Source organism: Triturus cristatus, chromosome 1_1 (assembly GCF_964204655.1).
Source record: "Triturus cristatus chromosome 1_1, aTriCri1.1, whole genome shotgun sequence".
Taxonomy (NCBI): domain Eukaryota; kingdom Metazoa; phylum Chordata; class Amphibia; order Caudata; family Salamandridae; genus Triturus; species Triturus cristatus.
In genome coordinates, this window is record NC_140579.1 from 331,632,986 (window position 1) to 331,653,498 (window position 20,513).

The window sequence follows — 20,513 nt, forward strand, 5'->3', positions numbered from 1 at the left end:
ACATACATCTGTCCCTGCAGTTATTCTAAGTATCTATCAGCCCACTCGCCTATGGTAAGCACTGTGCCATCCATCCAGTAATACGCCCATATATTCATACATACATCTGTCCCAGAACTAATCCTATGCATCTATTAGCCCACCGTTGTATCCTAAGTACTGTCCATGGATCCATTTATCCTTCCATTCATTCATATATCCATTCATCCATCCATCTAGCTATCCATTCATCCATCTGGCCATCCATCCAGTCGCCCTTTATTCAACCATCCATCCGTATTTTCGTTCACTCTCCGCCGCCGAACCTAAATACTGCGTATTATACTCATCCACCCAGCCTCTTAAGGGGCCGAAAAGGCTGGCGATAATAATTGAGAGACAGATGAAGTTTCTGATAAAGAAATAGAAAGCTTTGAGTTGCTCTTGGTGGACCAGAGTTCACCACCCTTCTCTGGTGGTGTTTTAAACAAAGGTTGATGTAGGGAAAGAAATGTAAAGCAGCTTTTCCGTGTAAGACGTTAATTTAGAAAGATAACGGGAAATATTATCAAGAACGGCGTTAAAATTATTACCGCTTTAGCGGCAGGAAACTGCCTCTAAAGCGGCAATAATGGGCTTGATAATATGCTCTTGTCAATTCCCATAGCCGGCCAGGTTGTGGTGTGAAGCTGGGCTTCTATGGGAATTCGCAAGGGCATATTATCAAGCTCATTATCACCGCTTTAGCGGCAGTTTCCTGCCGCTAAAGCGGCGATAATTATAACACCGTTCTTGATAATATGCCCCTAAGTGAGCCAGGCAAAGAGTGTGTTTTCGTAGCACTACAACAACACCCTGTGAAAGGTGAGAGCAGGGTTGTGTTGGAGTTGGCTGCATGTGGTCGTCTCCAAAGGCGCAACCAGAGCAAAATTTTGGGGGAGGCTAGTTCTTTCAGCAATAGGCAGAGTGGGGAAGTAGGGCCTCTAAAAAGGGGTGGAAAAAAACAGAGCATCGTTTACAAGCAAATGGTCTTTTGAAGACCTGTGAAGTACTCAGGTGCGGCTCTGTGTGTGCTATTGGGAAGCTATCTCAGGGAGTCCGGGGCAATGGGCGTTGTGTGCCTGGTGGTCTCTCTGCTAATCACATCACGATGATGTTGCTCCTGCGCTGCAAAAAGAGAAGGGAAATCGTAAGAGAAAATGGCTCTCTTTAAAGGATTTCTTTTCTCCTACAACGCGACTCACCTGGCATGATGTTAGTAGTGAGTATTGTGCATGGTCTCACTGTCTCACTACAGTCCAATAAAAAAAAAAATCAATGGACCACCTTTGCGAGGCCCGAAAATAGAGCCCCATAGAGATCCATTTCGAGGCCTCCAAAAATAAACTGCCAGTGCTCAGACTCCCTCCCCTCCAAGTAAAGCTTTGGGTGCAGTGTTATGTTTGCAAAGTTGTAGATAAAATTGTTAGGCTAATCATGATAATTTTTCTGTGTGCCGTTTGGTTGATAATATCATCCTAAGTATAAATATTACAATTTAAAAAAATATTATCTATAAAGTTGTCTGCGGTGGGTTGCAGAGGGAGTGTGTGGGGTGATGGAATGCGATGGAGAGGTGAAAAGTACGAGGTAGTGCAGTTACATGTAAATTGTAAAGGTGTATGTAAATAATTAAATAAATACTTGCTGTATGTTCTATGGCACTATCTGTCATCCTACTGCTCCCCTACCATGCTCCATCATGTTGCGTCACTGCCTCTGGAAGCCGTCAGCAGAATTCATGTAATTGTATGTTATTATTGTAATATATTGAACTGATGTAAAAAATAATTGAATCTATTTTTTTTTCTCCAGAAAATTATTTTGTTTGGATAAACATTTGAAAATGCCTAGAAGAACTGAGAAAAAAAGACTAGCAAAGAAGCATTTATATTTGCAGAAAAGAAAAGATTATGAATTACAAAAAAATGAGAGTACTACACAACCAGTTTATTCTGAAAAAAATATTACGAACATTTTATGAAAATAACATCACACAAAGGAAAAAGAAGAATTTTTCATGTAAGGAGAAGGAGACTTCAATTTCAAATACAAGGAAAAGAAAACATGATAAAGAAACAGTATCTGTTACCCGGAGACAAAAACAATTTCAAGAAATTCGCCAGAGACTTTTTCGAACTAGAGTGATTCAGAATTTAATGAGAACATGCTGCAAATATAAAAAGAAAGTGCTGCAATTCAAACAGAAGCAGCATATCGAAAGTATAGTGGATACTGCTTTTACTTTAAAACAGAAGTTATTCATTGTGATTTTGAAGAGGATTGAAGTATTAGATAAAGTAATCAAAGTGTTGAAAGAGAAAAGTAGAAGAAAAAGACTTGTGAACAGAATCAACTTTTGCAAAATCTTTAGTGGACATTGGAAACATACTTCTAGTAGTGAGCCTTTTTTTAATGAGGAAAGTTACTTCCAGGAAAATAGTTTACCATTTGCAGTTGATACTGGAGGGTTTGCTACGAAGTTCAGGATGGTTATCCCCATTCAAAAGAGGAATTGGTTGGTAAAAGTGCAGACGAGTTAATAGTTGAAGAAGTGCAAGGGAAACGTACACAAGCTCCTGTGTATAAGTGGGGTTGTAGCAGTATTTGTAGTATTCAACAGGAATCTATTGATATAATGTGAAATTTGCTACGAAAATATATACAGTATTAAACAGAAGATTAAGTTGTTGCAAGGGCTAGACCCATGTAATGTAAGAAAATATACTGAGAAACATGGGCATTCTCTGGCTTGTCTTTCAACAAAAGTGTGTAAAAGTGTTTTTCATCACTTGAGAATGTTAGCAGTGCACCATTCAGAAATGTGGACGTTTGTAAGGAAACTGTACTATGTAAAAAGTCCTGCATTATGTTTAAGTGAACTGAATACAGCTCTTTTATGTGGTTCTTTATCAGATGTTCAAAAAATGTGTGATGATATTTAAATGCGATATTTTGGTTCAGAAGAGCAGTCCATAGAAAGTGAAAGTTTGACAATTACAGATGTTGAAGGAGATGGGAAAGTGATTAGCACTGATCAGTTTGAAGAAGAAATTGGAAGGTTTAATGTAGTGTGCTCTGAAATACCAAACTATGTTTGTGTTTGTTGTCGACGTACTCATTATAAAAGTCAAACTAGGAATGTTGATTTGTATTTGAAAAGTGAAAAGGAGAACAAAGTGGGAAGAATTTGCAACTTACTTGTTGGTGGAAGGTGGATTTGAGTTAGGTAGTGATCAACGTATATGTAAATATTGTTACAACAAATTAGAAGAGAACAAAATGCCTGCTAGAGCAGTACATAATAACTTAGAATTAGTAGCTATTCCGGAGGATCTGGCAGAATTGAATAAATATGAGTCGGTTCTAATTCAATCTGTTCATCCTTTTCGAACTATAATTTGGATGGATCCTAAAACAGGTAAAATGCCACCAACAGACTTGCAAAGAGGGCTGAAAGGAAGAGTGGTGTACTTGCCTTTGGATTTTAAGAAAAATATTGAAACTGTTGCGGGAGAGAAAGAGGAAAATGAGGCAGTAGTCATTCTAGTAAATGGTGTACCATCAAAGAGTCTGAAAATATGGCAAGAATTTGTGGATGTTAATAAAGTTGAAAAGGCTACCTTATATCTTATAGAGAACAATAATTATTACAAAACTGTAAGTGTGGATGAACAGGTAATACATTTAGAAGATGAATGTGAAATTTCAAGTGGTCAAATAGAGAATGTGGACAAGTCAAGGACCGAAGAGATTTATGAACATTACACAATATGTCCTTTGCATTCAAAAGAAGTAATAGGAAGCAGCATTGAGTTATTTCAAATGAAAAAAGCACAGGGAACTCCAATGAGTGTATAGGAGAAGAGCTTGGAAGCTCGTTGTTATCCACAGCTGTTTCCTACTGGAGAAGGTGGACGATATGATGACCGACCTGTACGTATTCCAGCTTCAGAATATCGGTCAACAAGATTATATTCTGAAGATCCTAGAGTTCGACAGTGCATTCCATACATATTTCACCTTTTGTTTGAAAGTGATTTATCTTCTCTGTCATATACAGTGAACCACATACTTAAAACTGGAGTTCCTCAATCACTTCTTTCTGCGAAAGAATTTGTGGAGAAAGTTGAAAAAAACAGATGAAAATTTAGAAGAACAGTTAATCAATTTGATGGCATGTCAACGTGGAACAAATGAGTATTGGTATCGTCATCATGGAGAACTCAATTGTATGTTACGGAACTTAGGTACACCAACATGGTTTGTCACACTTAGCTGTGCAGAGTATGCATGGGAAGATTTGCTTGAGTTTCTAAGAGAAGTGAATTCCAATATTAAAAATGTTGAAATAAAGACTCCTGGTGAACTGTGTTCATTGGATCCTGTAAATGTGTGCAGATATTTTAATCATAGGTTTCAAGCTATGATGTCTTTTATCTGCAATAAAAAGAATCCACCTCTTGGAGAAGTTACCGATTTCTTTTGGAGAAAGGAGTACCAAGCAAGAGGTGCACCTCATATATATATGCTACTATGGGTCAAGGATGCACCTAAATTTGGAACTGATTCTGATGAAACAGTATTGTCTTTCATCGAACAGTATGTGACATGTGAGATTCCGAGAGAAGAAGGAGATTGAAGCTTGAGACAGCAAGTTTTACATTTCCAAAGTCACCATTGTGGAAAGTATTGCAGAAGAAAATACAACTCTTAAAGGAAAATTTTACACCAAATGTCGGTTTGGTTTTCCACGTCCAGTCATTTGTAAAGGAAGAGTACATTCTTTTTTTTCTTCTGTAAGGCACACAATAACTCGGAAATCTCCAAAGAATACGCACAACTTAAAAAGAACAGAAGTATCAAAGTATATCAATGACGGCAATCCAGTCATTTTAAAAATGTGGAATGCGAACATGGACATCCAGTATGTTGCAGATAACTCAATTGCTGTTGCCCGTTATGTTACATCGTACGTAACAAAATCAGAAAAAACAGAGATGAAACAAATGTGGGAAGAAATTGCCCAAGAAAAAGCGTTAGCAAAAAATTGTACAGCTTTACTTTGAAAATGCTTTCCCACCGAGAAATTGGTTCCTATGAATGTTCAGACCGCTTGTGCTCTTCAAGTTTATATTCAAAGTCTTGAGAAATCATTTGGGTAAGTTTAGGTCTTGCCTGCTCACGGAATAGAGTGTTTAAATCATTAGAAGAAATTGAATACTTAGCAGCAAATGAACAAGACAGTACAGAGATTCTTAAAACTAATATGTTGGACACATACTATCCAAAAAGGAGTCGACATCTGGAACAGCTATGTCTGTATGAAGTACTTCAACATTATGGCTTCAAATGAAATGTTAAACAGAATTTAAAAGAAGGAAAATATGCAGTAGTTGGATGTCATGGTGGTTTAGCAAAACATGCAAAGGGTAATCTTATAAACCACAAGAAACTCAGTTGTGAAACTCCAGATAAGCGAGAATTTTACTATTTAGCACTTCTCCAACTCTTTAAACCATGGCGTAGCGAAAGTGAATTACTTGGAGACTTTGACTGCTATGAAGATTCTTTTAATGCATGTAAAGATAGCATTGCATGTACAATTTTCCCTACATATTTAAAAATGTTGAATGATGAAGTTGAACAGGAAAAGACTATTACAGCTGAAATAGCTAATGAAAGTTCTCAAGATAGTCAAAGTGTTGGTCGATGTAGTCAAGATCCTCATGGACAACCAATACTGGAAAATGAAGCAGTGATTGCTATGCATGAAGTTGTAATCGCAATGCAACAAGCACACAATGAGAATATTACATTGGAAAAGTTAGAAGAACAACTAAATGTTGAACAGAAAGAAATATATGTACAAGTGAGAGAACAGATAGAACATGGTTTGCTGCATGAAAAAAAAAGAATGTGTGTGTTCATCTTTTAAACCTCTTCTGATATACATCAGTGGTCAAGCTGGAACAGGTAAACATTTTTTAATTAAAGTTTTTACCAGTTATCTTCAAAAAACTGCTGGTTCACATTTATGTTCTGTGGTGTTACCACACTCCAACTGAATTAGCTGCACGGAATGTTAAAGGAGTTACTTTTCATATGTTACTGATGTTACCAGTTGAGCAATTACAATATCAGAAGTTGTCTGGAGAAGCTTCTCATGAAGTGTCAAGAGTGCTGAAGAAAATGAAACTATTAATTATTGATGAGGTGAGCATGGTCTCAAACTTAAGGCTTGCTTTTGTACACTTAAGATTGCAACAGGTATTAAAAACAGATTATGACGTTCTCTTTGGAGGAAAACATGTAATTGTATTTAGAGATCTGCTCCAACTAACACCTGTAAAAGGAGAACCAGTGTTTAAAACTCTTCTACATGAAGACACAAAGAAATCTCCGGGAAGTATTGGAAATGTGAATCTGTGGTTAAATTTTGAATATAAAGAACTCACTCAGAATATGCGACAAGCAAGAGATGAAGATTATGGAAATATTCTAAAAGATGTAAGAATTGGTGTTCTAAGCAAACATGGTAAAGCAGCTTTTCAAAGTCGTCTACTAAAGAACTTGTTTACAAATTAAAATACACCAGGAGAAGTAATGTACAAGAAAATGAAAGAAAAAAAGTCTATAGTTTGCTTAATGCCTACAGTGGAAGAAAGTTGTACATTTAATAGAGAGCTTATGAAATAGGAAAATGAAGAAATAGTTTACATTGAAGCTATTGATAAAATTGAGCATCAAGGACTAACATTTCTTCTTTCAGAAAAACTACAGACTAAATTGGATTCTTTGGAAATGTCTGTATCAAAAACTGCTGGCTTAGAAAAAAATTTAGATGTATGTTTGAACTATCGGGTAATTTTGAGGTGTAATCTGAATGTAGAAGAAGGTTTAGTGAATGGAGCAATGGGGAAAGTTGTTGATTTTGTGAAATATCAAAATAGAAATGGAATTGAATTCTTGAAAGTTAAATTTGATCAGATTACAGAGGTAAGACAGATTGCGCATTGTGCTGTACGTTTTTTGCTTGTGAAATACTTGTATGTTCGTAGAAAACAGTTTCCCTTCTGTTTAACATATGCAATAACTATTCATAAATCTCAAGGTTTAAGTGTAGAAAATGCTTTGATAAATGTAGGAAGAACTGTGTTTAAAGAAGGAATGGTATATGTTCCATTATCTCGAGTTAGAACGTTGTCTGGTTTGTATTTAATTGATTTTGATGAGAACAAGGTTAGTGCTGATGTTAATTGTGTAAGAGAAAATAATCGTTTGAGAAGGCTTTATGCTCCAAGTTTAGGTGAATATCCTATTTATGAGAAACGTGTTGTGTGTTCAAAACGCAAACATGGTGAAGAATCAACTATGGTTGGAAAGCAGAAAGAAAATCAAGAGAAAAGAAAAGATGTAAAGAAGCAGAAAATACAAACACGTGATGATGTTGTCGGATTCCAATTAGTAAATGCTTCTGGTGTCAACTGCTATGGTAATGTTATTCTAAACGTTATATTTTATCTTAAAGATGTTTATGGTGAAATTATGGAAAGTCAGGAAAAAAGATTATGTTCGGCACTTTATACTTTATTTCAAGAATTGAGAACTGATAGAAGTAAGATCCATTCTGCTTCTGGTATTCGCCAACTGTTGGATACATGTACTGGATCTTTAACGTTCAGTCCTAATATACAACAAGATGCACAAGAATTTCTGATGGTTATGCTTGGAGTACTAGAAGATGAAGGAATTCAGATTGAGAGTTTATTTGGATTCAGTTACAAATGGGAACATAAATGTGAACAGTGTTCGTTAACTTCAAGCACAATAGTTGACAGAGAACGATTTCTATATTTGACAATACCTGACTGCAAATCTGTACCATTTTCCAAATTTCTAAAAGAAGCAGATCATAAGATGATCTGTTCTCGTTGTAACAATGCTATCTACATTATGCCTGGAAATATATGGAAAATATTTGATTATAATGCTACAACGCTGTAGACCAAATGGAAGAAAAGTGGAAACCAAAATTAAACATTTTGTTGCTAGTCCAGTATCTATTTCTGGAAGAACTTTTGCAACAGTTGCTATTGTTTTCCATGCTGGAAGTACTACCACAAGTGGACATTATACAGTTTATTTAAAGTGTAATAATGGTTAGAGTCACTGCAACAATACGCACTTGAAAATGAAACCGAGATTGCCTTATGAATTACCCAACTCATACTTGATATTTCTGAAACAAAGATTTTAGATACACCATTCGGCTTTGTGGGAAGGTGTAAAGATACTTTAAGGAATTCTTCCTGGATGCTTTTAAAGCAAAATTTTTGATACATTATTTGGTGCACTGGAAAATGTTCACAGAAACTACGAAGTAAAGGTAAGATTTGAAGATTGGAAATAGTATTGGATGTGTTATTTGTGTTTATTTTTGTATTATCTTTGTGAGAATTAAGGATTTGTTTTTTTAACAATCTAGTTGATTGTTTTTTTTTCCCTGCTCTTTATGATGAAACTACTCTGACATCACTGTGAATAGTGAAGTTAAGTAGTAGCTGATGACAGCAAAAAAAGGAGAAAAATTGTTTTCTGAATGATAAATTATATTGTATTATTTAAAAACTCACTGTAATTTGTGAAATATATTACCTTACATAGTAGTTTTGCAGTTTATTTTCTGTAGTTGAAAAGTTAGACAAAAACAGTAGAAATGACAAATAGCACAATAGTAGTTCGATATTTAAAAAACCTTTGAAATTCACTGAAAAAAACATAGGTTTTACAGACGTTATAGTTAGAAATTTGCATTTAAAAAACCTTAGAAATTCACAAAAAAAACATAGGTTTCAGAGACGTTATAGTTAGTTGGACATTTGACTCATATAAAACCAGAGAAATTCGCCTGTTATAGTTAGTTGAGCTAACTAACTCGCGCGCTCGCAATGCACTGCTGATGACGTCACATATTACATCACTCATGACATGGTCAGTGACATCACTCATAGCATCACTGATGACATCACTGATGACATCACTGATGACATCATCCACATGATAGTCTGACACACCTCTTCACACTTTAATATAACCTTTAATACACCCACTCTAAAATACAGACTACCATTTTTGAAACCATAGACACCAGATACTAGATACCCATCCAATGATTCCTATCTATATATTGTGAGCCAGACATACACTGATACAGTCACTCATACATGCTGTCACTCATCATTACATCAGTATAATATCCACTCATACACCTATACAGATATTCACACAGTGCTACTGATCCATAGAGTTACTCAGACATCTACTCAGTCATGCCAAAAATCAATCACACCTCCATGTACTCACCTATGCAGATATATACACACCACCTGACTTATTCATACACACACCGCTTCCCTATTTATATAGATACTATCACATACTTACTCTCTTATACAATCACTAATACAAGTGCACACTCATGTATGTAGACATTCTTGCAATCACTCTCTCTCACGTATAGTCAATTATACACCCCAACATTCACATATACTGTCTAAAAACATATATAGTTCCTCACATATATACAACTGACACATCAATTCACTAATCGACACACCTGTATACACAGTTAGCTACCCATACAGCCCTTCCAAGTTGCAGTTTTGAATGTATAGAACCAGTGAAACAGCTATTCAGACATGTATGCACAGAGTCAGACACCCCCCACCCACTCAGATAGACACTCAGACACCCATACAGAAACTCATACAAATAATCAATAATCCATATAGACACTGATGTAGCTACTCACAAAACCCATGCACCTGCTTACACACCAACTGAGAGACTAATAGAGACATTCACACAGTTTAGTCACTAATCCATGCATTCAGTAACATACGTTCAACTAACTATAACAGGCGAATTTCTCTGTTTTTTTATGAGTCAAATGTCCAACTAACTATAACGTCTCTAAAACCTATGGTTTTTTCAGTGAATTTTTAAGGTTTTTTAAATGCTAATTTCTAACTATAACGTCCCTGAAACCTATGGTATATATGTACATATATATATATTTGTATATATATGTATTACCTACTGGCGGTCGCCAGTAGGTAGTTATAGTTAGGACCCTGTTTCCATAGGAAAACCGCAACATTCTATTTTGAATAACTTTGGCGCCGGTCGACGAATCCTCGCCAAATTTTCAAAATAGGTGGGGCGCTGCGCTCCGCTCCTACCCTGAAAGTCTCGGGGGGATTCGTCAAGCGGGGGATGAGATAAAAGGGGGGTCCCAAAACGCGTTTTCCCATGCATTTTTCCATAGGACCTTTAGACACAGCCACAGCCCGAACGGCTGAACAGAGTTAAATGAAATTTGGCAGAGAGGTAGTCCTCAGGTCAAGGAAGTGCCTTTTGTAGGTTTGGTGTAAATCTGTTCAGTAGATTCTGAGAAAATAGCCTTTAAATCAATATATATATCTGAGCCAGCTTACGGTGCGCTTACGGTGCGCTTACGGTGCGCTTACCGTACGCGTACGGTGACGTGCGCGAGCGCGATTCTGATTGGCTGTTAGATCTTAGTAAACATTCGAATCGGTCGAAACCAGGAAGCGGCGGCCGCCATTTTGTGTGTTTCACTCAGAAAAAAAAGGGTGATAACTTGAAAAGGGGGCAAGGAATAGAGTTACAGACCCCATAACATTTGAAAGGGGGTCAAAGAAGGACAGAAAAGTACAAAAAAAACATTTATTAATTTTAAAAAAAATCGCGGGGTACGCGTACGGTAAGCTTACGGTAAGCTTACCGTACGCGTACGGTAGAAAAAAAATAAAAAAAGAAATGAAATGCAGATTTAAGTGTTTAGATATTAGGGGGCTCTAAAAAGAGCTGTTGTGTTTATGAAGTGATTTTTTAGTGGTACCTACAAGTAAGTACCGATGCAGAGTCTAAGGTTCAAGAGGAAGACTCTGTTCCCTTCATCATTGAAGTGTACACCATCTCCTCTATAAATGTCTTGCATGTCGTAACACAAGTTGTTGTGGTAAATGGAACCCATACCATAGTCTCGGAGGAAAGCAGAAACAGATTTGTTGACGTGCTTTCTTGCTTTGTCAATCTGTGGACAGAAATGATTGGACCGGTTCCATTTTTGCCTTTGGCATATGTTAGAAAACACAAAGGCAGTTTTAGGGAAAAGTGAAAACAGTTGTGCAAAGGTCTCCTTCATAAGCATTTCCAGACCTACCCCAGTCAAAGTGCCTAGGTCATTGCCACCACAGTGCACTATTATGAGGTCAGGGTGTTGGATTTGCATGAAGGATTTCACCAATGGCATCAATTGGTGCCACTTTAACCCTCTCTGACCAATCCATTTAATGTCTACATTTGGCAAAGCAAGGTCTCTCACCATACCTGTTTTCTCTTCATACTTTTCACTCCAGAAGATATAGCTGTGCCCTACAATCCACACTGTGAACATCTTCAAAGGAGAACTGGATGCACTCAGGAGGTGTAATTCAGTAGAATGGTAAAAAGAAATGAAAGACAGTTTGGAAATGGAGGCATACATATATATTTTTTTTTTTAAACTGATTGGCTGTTTCATACCATTCTACAATAAAAACTAGGCTGTATGTGTAAATTTATAGAAGCATGTTTTGTATTGGTACAGAAAAATGTGTTACCAAAGAACAGTACTATGGATTTGCTGTTAGGTTTGAAAAGTCAAGCACTCTTGCACTTTGAAAATGAAACATTGTCTGCTGAACTTCTGACCTGACACCACACAGCAGTGTTCCATGAGCTATTGCTATGGTAGCAGGCAGAAGTCAAGTTGGTGGAAGGGTACTAGGCAGAAGTCAAGTTGGGGGAAGGGTACTTTTTGAAAAGGGTTGGTTTTCAACCAATAGAAATGTGTGATTACATTTGAAAAAAAGGGGGAAGCACTGAGATTTGAAATTAGCATGTATATGTGTGGAAAAAGAGAGGGAAACATTGCCATTATCTGGTTCTGCTGAGAGGAGAGAGGTGTACAGAACAGAGATCCTGGCTCTGATAATCTGCTGTTTGAGTGCCACATTTCTTTCACAGCTAACTAATTTTAAAGGTGAGTTTAGAGTTTGAGAGGGGATGTATATGGTAAATTAAGAAATGAATAATAGAATTGGAATTCCTTTTGTTGAAGTTGTGTTTATCATTTTCTGTTTTGGGAGAAATTTAAATGTGAGGAACATGTAAAATAATATGGACTATGTTTTCACGATAAATTAAGGTGTACTGGTATAAATAAGGAATACTTTAAGGGTTTGAGGTTGCACTCAGTAATGCAAATACATTCAGCATCAGTAAGGCTGGTTGCCCTTGCTGGAGTGTAGTCAGTCACCCAGGCTACACATGTTGCTGGTCTCAGAAAGCTGTTTGGTATTGCTCTGGTGATTTTACATTTGCATTAGATGGAAAGGGGGAGATATTTTTTTCTGCAGAAGCAGACTCTTAGCACACAGCCAGCTGCATATCCTGTGGAATCATGCATAGTATTCACAACCGAGTGGGGTTTGAGGTTTCAGTCAGTAATGCAAATACATTCAGCATCACTAAGGCTGGTTGCCCTTGCTGGAATGTAGTCAGTCACCCAGGTTACACATGTTGCTGGTCTGAAAATGTTGTTTGGACATGTGCTTTTTTAAGAATCTGAAAAGTGGATTCATAATGTGTCAGTCTGTAAAAGTACTTATCACTTGCCAAAAAAAAGAGTAGTAAGTGTGCTTTCAAATTGGCAAAGAAATTTCGTTTTGTGACTAATATGAAAACATGACTCTGTGTGCAAATAGGAATTACAGGCAGAGATTTATTGCGTATTGCTCTGGTGATTTTACATTTGCATTAGATGTAAAGGGGGAGCTATTTTTTTGTGCAGAAGCAGACTCTTAGCACACAGCCAGCTGCTTATCCTGTGGAATCATGCACAGTATTCACAACCAAGTGGGGTTTGAGGTTGCACTCAGTAATGCAAATACATTCAGCATCACTAAGGCTGGTTGCCCTTGCTGGACTGTACTCAGTCACCCAGGTTACACATGTTGCTGGTCTGAAAATGTTGTTTGGACATGTGCTTTTTTAAGAATCTGAAAAGTGGATTTAAAATGTGTCAGACTGTAAAAGTATTTATCACTTGCCAAAAAAAAGAGTAGTAAGTGTGGTTTCAAATTGGCAAAGAAATTACGTTTTCAGACTAATATGAAAACATGACTCTGTGTGCAAATAGGAATTACAGGCATAGATTTATTGCGTATTGCTCTGGTGATTTTACATTTGCATTAGATGTAAAGGGGGAGCATTTTTTTTATGCAGAAGCAGACTCTTAGCACACAGCCAGCTGCTTATCCTGTGGAATCATGCACAGTATTCACAACCGAGTGGGGTTTGAGGTTGCACTCAGTAATGCAAATACATTCAGCATCACTAAGGCTGGTTGCCGTTGCTGGAGTGTACTCAGTCACCCAGGTTACACATGTTGCTGGTCTGAAAAAGCAGTTTGGACATGTGCTTTTTTAAGAATCTGAAAAGTGGATTTAAAATGTGTCAGACTGTAAAAGTATTTATCACTTGCCAAAAAAAAGAGTAGTAAGTGTGGTTTCAAATTGGCAAAGAAATTACGTTTTCAGACTAATATGAAAACATGACTCTGTGTGCAAAGAGGAATTACAGGCAGAGATTTATTGTGTTATGCTCTGGTGATTTAACATTTGCATTAGATGTAAAGGGGGAGCTATTTTTTTATGCAGAAGCAGACTTTTAGCACACACCCAGCTGCTTATCCTGTGGAATCATGCACAGTATTCACAACCGAGTGGGGTTTGAGGTTGCACTTAGTAATGCAAATACATTCAGCATCACTAATGCTGGTTGCCCTTGCTGGAGTGTAGTCAGTCACCCAGGTTACACATGTTGCTGGTCTCAGAAAGCTGTTTGGTATTGCTCTGGTGATTTTACATTTGCATTAGATGGAAAGGGGGTGTTATTTTTTTATGCAGAAGCAGACTCTTAGCACACAACCAGCTGCTTATCCTGTGGAATCATGCACAGTATTCACAACCGAGTGGGGTTTGAGGTTGCAGTCAGTAATGCAAATACATTCAGCTTCACTAAGGCTGGTTGCCCTTGCTGGAGTGTACTCAGTCACCCAGGTTACACATGTTGCTGGTCTGAAAATGTTGTTTGGACATGTGCTTTTTTAAGAATCTAAAAAGTGGATTCATAATGTGTCAGACTGTAAAAGTACTTATCATTTGCCAAAAAAAAGAGTAGTAAGTGTGCTTTCAAATTGGCAAAGAAATTTTGTTTTTTGACTAATATGAAAACATGACTCTGTGTGCAAAGAGGAATTACAGGCAGAGATTTATTGCGTATTGCTCTGGTGATTTTACATTTGCATTAGATGTAAAGGGGGAGCTATTTTTTTGTGCAGAAGCAGACTCTTAGCACACAGCCAGCTGCTTATCCTGTGGAATCATGCACAGTATTCACAACCGAGTGGGGTTTGAGATTGCAGTCAGTAATGCAAATACATTCAGCATCACTAAGGCTGGTTGCCCTTGCTGGAGTGTACTCAGTCACCCAGGTTACACATGTTGCTGGTCTGAAAAAGCAGTTTGGACATGTGCTTTTTTAAGAATCTGAAAAGTGGATTTAAAATGTGTCGGACTGTAAAAGTATTTATCACTTGCCAAAAAAAAGAGTAGTAAGTGTGGTTTCAAATTGGCAAAGAAATTACGTTTTCAGACTAATATGAAAACATGACTCTGTGTGCAAAGAGGAATTGCAGGCAGTGATTTATTGCGTACTACTCTGGTAATTTTACAGTTGCATTAGTAGGAAAGGGGGAGCTATTTTTTTATGCAGAAGCAGACTCTTAGCACACACCCAGCTGCTTATCCTGTGGAATTATGCACAGTATTCACAACCGAGTGGGGTTTGAGGTTGCACTTAGTAATGCAAATACAAACATGTAAAATAATATGGACTATGTTTTCACCATAAATTAAGGTGTAGTGGTATAAATGAGGAATACTTTTAGGGTTTGAGGTTGCAGTCAGTAATGCAAATACATTGAGCATCAGTAAGGCTGGTTGCCCTTGCTGGAGTGTAGTCAGTCACCCAGGTTACACATGTTGCTGGTCACAGAAATCTGTTTGGTATTGCTCTGGTGATTTTACATTTGCATTACATGGAAAGGGGGAGCTATTTTTTTATGCAGAAGCAGACTCTTAGCACACACCCAGCTGCTTATCCTGTGGAATCATGCACAGTATTCACAACCGAGTTGGGTTTGAGGTTGCAGTCAGTAATGCAAATACATTCAGCATCACTAAGGCTGGTTGCCCTTGCTGGAGTGTAGTCAGTCACCCAGGTTACACATGTTGCTGGTCTGAAAAAGCAGTTTGGACATGTGCTTTTTTAAGAATCTGAAAAGTGGATTTAAAATGTGTCAGACTGTAAAAGTATTTATCACTTGCCAAAAAAAAGAGTAGTAAGTGTGGTTTCAAATTGGCAAAGAAATTACGTTTTCAGACTAATATGAAAACATGACTCTGTGTGCAAAGAGGAATTACAGGCAGAGATTTATTGTGTTATGCTCTGGCTATTTAACATTTGCATTAGATGTAAAGGGGGAGCTATTTTTTTATGCAGAAGCAGACTTTTAGCACACACCCAGCTGCTTATCCTGTGGAATCATGCACAGTATTCACAACCGAGTGGGGTTTGAGGTTGCACTTAGTAATGCAAATACATTCAGCATCACTAATGCTGGTTGCCCTTGCTGGAGTGTAGTCAGTCACCCAGGTTACACATGTTGCTGGTCTCAGAAAGCTGTTTGGTATTGCTCTGGTGATTTTACATTTGCATTAGATGGAAAGGGGGTGTTATTTTTTTATGCAGAAGCAGACTCTTAGCACACAACCAGCTGCTTATCCTGTGGAATCATGCACAGTATTCACAACCGAGTGGGGTTTGAGGTTGCAGTCAGTAATGCAAATACATTCAGCTTCACTAAGGCTGGTTGCCCTTGCTGGAGTGTACTCAGTCACCCAGGTTACACATGTTGCTGGTCTGAAAATGTTGTTTGGACATGTGCTTTTTTAAGAATCTAAAAAGTGGATTCATAATGTGTCAGACTGTAAAAGTACTTATCATTTGCCAAAAAAAAGAGTAGTAAGTGTGCTTTCAAATTGGCAAAGAAATTTTGTTTTTTGACTAATATGAAAACATGACTCTGTGTGCAAAGAGGAATTACAGGCAGAGATTTATTGCGTATTGCTCTGGTGATTTTACATTTGCATTAGATGTAAAGGGGGAGCTATTTTTTTGTGCAGAAGCAGACTCTTAGCACACAGCCAGCTGCTTATCCTGTGGAATCATGCACAGTATTCACAACCGAGTGGGGTTTGAGATTGCAGTCAGTAATGCAAATACATTCAGCATCACTAAGGCTGGTTGCCCTTGCTGGAGTGTACTCAGTCACCCAGGTTACACATGTTGCTGGTCTGAAAAAGCAGTTTGGACATGTGCTTTTTTAAGAATCTGAAAAGTGGATTTAAAATGTGTCAGACTGTAAAAGTATTTATCACTTGCCAAAAAAAAGAGTAGTAAGTGTGGTTTCAAATTGGCAAAGAAATTACGTTTTCAGACTAATATGAAAACATGACTCTGTGTGCAAAGAGGAATTGCAGGCAGTGATTTATTGCGTACTACTCTGGTAATTTTACAGTTGCATTAGTAGGAAAGGGGGAGCTATTTTTTTATGCAGAAGCAGACTCTTAGCACACACCCAGCTGCTTATCCTGTGGAATTATGCACAGTATTCACAACCGAGTGGGGTTTGAGGTTGCACTTAGTAATGCAAATACAAACATGTAAAATAATATGGACTATGTTTTCACCATAAATTAAGGTGTAGTGGTATAAATGAGGAATACTTTTAGGGTTTGAGGTTGCAGTCAGTAATGCAAATACATTGAGCATCAGTAAGGCTGGTTGCCCTTGCTGGAGTGTAGTCAGTCACCCAGGTTACACATGTTGCTGGTCTCAGAAATCTGTTTGGTATTGCTCTGGTGATTTTACATTTGCATTAGATGGAAAGGGGGAGCTATTTTTTTATGCTGAAGCAGACTCTTAGCACACACCCAGCTGCTTATCCTGTGGAATCATGCACAGTATTCACAACCGAGTTGGGTTTGAGGTTGCAGTCAGTAATGCAAATACATTCAGCATCACTAAGGCTGGTTGCCCTTGCTGGAGTGTAGTCAGTCACCCAGGTTACACATGGTGCTGGTCTCAAAAAGCAGTTTGGACATGTGCTTTTATCAGAATCTGAAAAGTGGATTCAAAATGTGTCAGACTGTAAAAGTACTTATCACTTGCCAAAAAAGTAGTAGAATGTGTGCTTTCCAATTGGCAAAGAAATTTCGTTTTCTGCCTAATTTCAAAGCATGACTCTGTGTGCACACAGGAATTGTTTTTAGATATTTAATTTGTGAAGGTGTTATTGTGATTTTCACTTCTAGGAAAGGGGTACTTAGTATTTTAAGATTTGAAAAGATCATAAAAAATGTAGTAATATATTTAAATATAAAAAAGGAATTTTTTTTTAGTTTTTTTCAGGTATTGCTGAAGAGCAGTGAACAAAATTTAAGATGCCTACAAAATCCAGAGTAAGGAAAAACCACAAAAAAAAACTATATTTGAAGACAACTGGAGGACCTAAGTTAGTTGAAGATGTTCATGTTGGGAAAAAGAGAAAGTCTTCTGGTAAGCAGACAAAAGATTTTTTAAAGAACATCTTCAAAAAAAGGAAAAATGTACAAAATGTCTGTACTGGAAAGAATGTTTTCAATAGAAAAGAACAGGAAAAAATTGAGAATTTAGTTAATGCAAATATACCTTCTGCAATAACAAAGATTAACTTAAACAGAAAAACAGCGTTTAAAGAGATACGTAGAAAAATGTTTCAGAGAAGAGTTATGTCCAATTTGATAAAGGATGTGAAGAAATATAAGAAAAAGGCAAAATATTACAAGAGAAAAAAAGAAATTGAAGCCATTGCAGCAAAGGCATTAGAATTAAAAAGGAAACTATTCATTTTAATTTTGAATAGGATGCGTACATTAGATAAAATGGTTAATGTACTGAAATCACAAAGCAAAAGGAAAAGAGTAGTGAAAAGAACAAACTTTTGTAAAGTGTTTTTAGGAGAATGGATGCATAGTTCAAGTAGTGAACCTTTTTTTAATGAAGAGAGTTATTTTCAAAGTAATAGTTTGCTGCATGCAGTTGACACTAGAGGTCGTGCTTATGAAGTGAAAAATGGTTGCATAATGGAGAAGGAGATAATGGTTCCAAGAGATGAGGTACAAGTGATGGCGGATGAGGCTATGGGGAGACGTCCTAAAGCCCCAGTGTACACTTGGAATTGTAGTAGTATTTGCACTGTGCGTCAGGAATCTATTGATAAATTTCGTGAGTTTCTAAGAGAATATAGTAAAAAAAGTGTAAAACAGAAGATTAAGGTGCTTCAAAGTCTAGATCCATGCAGAGTGAGAGAGAATACTGGTTTGCAGGGTCATTCTCTGGCTTGTCTATCTAGAAAAGTGTGTAATAGTGTTTTCCATCATTTTAGGATGCTGGCTGTTCATCATACTGAAATGAGAAAGTTTGTGAGACGGTTGTATTTTGCTAAAAGTCCAGCAATAAAGTTAGATGAATTGAATAGGGCTCTGTTCCGTGGATCGGTATCAGATGTAGAGAAGGTTATTGATGAAATTCAGTTTTGTTACTTTGGTCCTGAACAAGACAGTGCAGAAAAGGACACAGTAAATGAGGAAGAAGTGGAAGAGAATGTAGAACCCTCTGTAAGTAAAACATTTAATGATCACATAACAAAATTTGCAATAATCTCTAATGAAAGACCAAATATAACTTGTATTTGTTGCCGCAGAACTCATTATAGAAAACAAACTAGGAATGTTGATCTCTACAGAAAGAGTGAAAATGAAGATAATTATAAGTGGAAGGATTTTGCCACATATATATTTCTTGAAAATTGTTTTGAATTGGGTGAAGATCAGCGTATTTGTAAATACTGTTACAACAAGTTAGAGGAAAATAAAATGCCAACCAGAGCTGTACATAATAATTTAGAATTGGATGTTATTCCTGCCGAACTTTCTGAATTAAATACATATGAGTCTATACTTATTCAATGTGTTCATCCGTTCCAGACCATAGTACGTATGGAGCCCAAAACTGGTAAATTACCTCCTTCAGATTTACTGAGAGGTTTAAAAGGTAGAGTGGTGTATTTGCCCTTGGATTTGAAAAAAAATATGGAAACTATTGATGCAGATACTTTGGAAACTGAACCATTAGTTATTCTGGTTAATGGTGTACCTACAAAGAATAAGAAGATTTGGCAGGAGCTGGTAGATGTACGGAAAGTACAAAGAGCAAATTTGTATTTGAAAAGGAATAACAAATGGTATGAATCAATTTATATAGAAGAAGAAGAAGAAGATTTACAAGAAGACACAGAAACACCAACTGGACAAATTGAAAAAGTGGACAAGTCAAAGGAAGAAGAAATTTATGAACATTTTAGCATACATCCTCTACATTCAAAAGAAGTTATGGGAGACAATATTGATCTGTTTCAGATGAAGAAAGCAAAAGGAACTCCCGTGAGTGTATGGGAGGAGAGCTTGGAAGCTCGATGTTTTCCCCAGCTGTTTCCTAAAGGAAAAGGAGGACGATACGATGAACGTCCAGAACAGATTCCAGCTTCTGAGTATCGGACTACAAGACTATATGCAGAAGATCCCAGATTTCGACAAAGTATTCCTTATTTGTTCCATCTTTTATTTGAAAGCGACTTGTCTGCACTATCTTATGCAGTAAATCACATTTTAAAAAGTGGAGTACATTTACAAAATGTGTCTGCTAAGGATTTTATGGAGAAAGTGCAGCACCGAGATGATCATTTGGAAACACAACTGATCAATCTGATGGCTTGTCAGCGTGGGACAAATGAATATTGGTACCGACGCCATGGTGAATTAAAATGCATGTTACGGAATTTAGGAACACCAACATGGTTCCTTACCCTAAGCTGTGCTGAGTACGCTTGGGATGATTTACTGGATTTTCTACGAGAGGCAAATTCAAACATTAAAAACATCGAATACAAGACAGCAGGAGAACTGTGCTCATTGGATCCGGTTAATGTTTGCAGATATTTCAATCATAGATTTGAGGCTATGATGTCCTTCATCTGCAATAAAAAAAATCCACCTCTTGGAGAAGTAGTGGATTTCTTTTGGAGAAAAGAGTACCAGGCAAGAGGTGCTCCTCATATTCATATGCTGTTGTGGATCAAGGATGCCCCACAGTTTGGAACAGATACTGATGAAGCAGTGTTATCTTACATTGAAGAATAT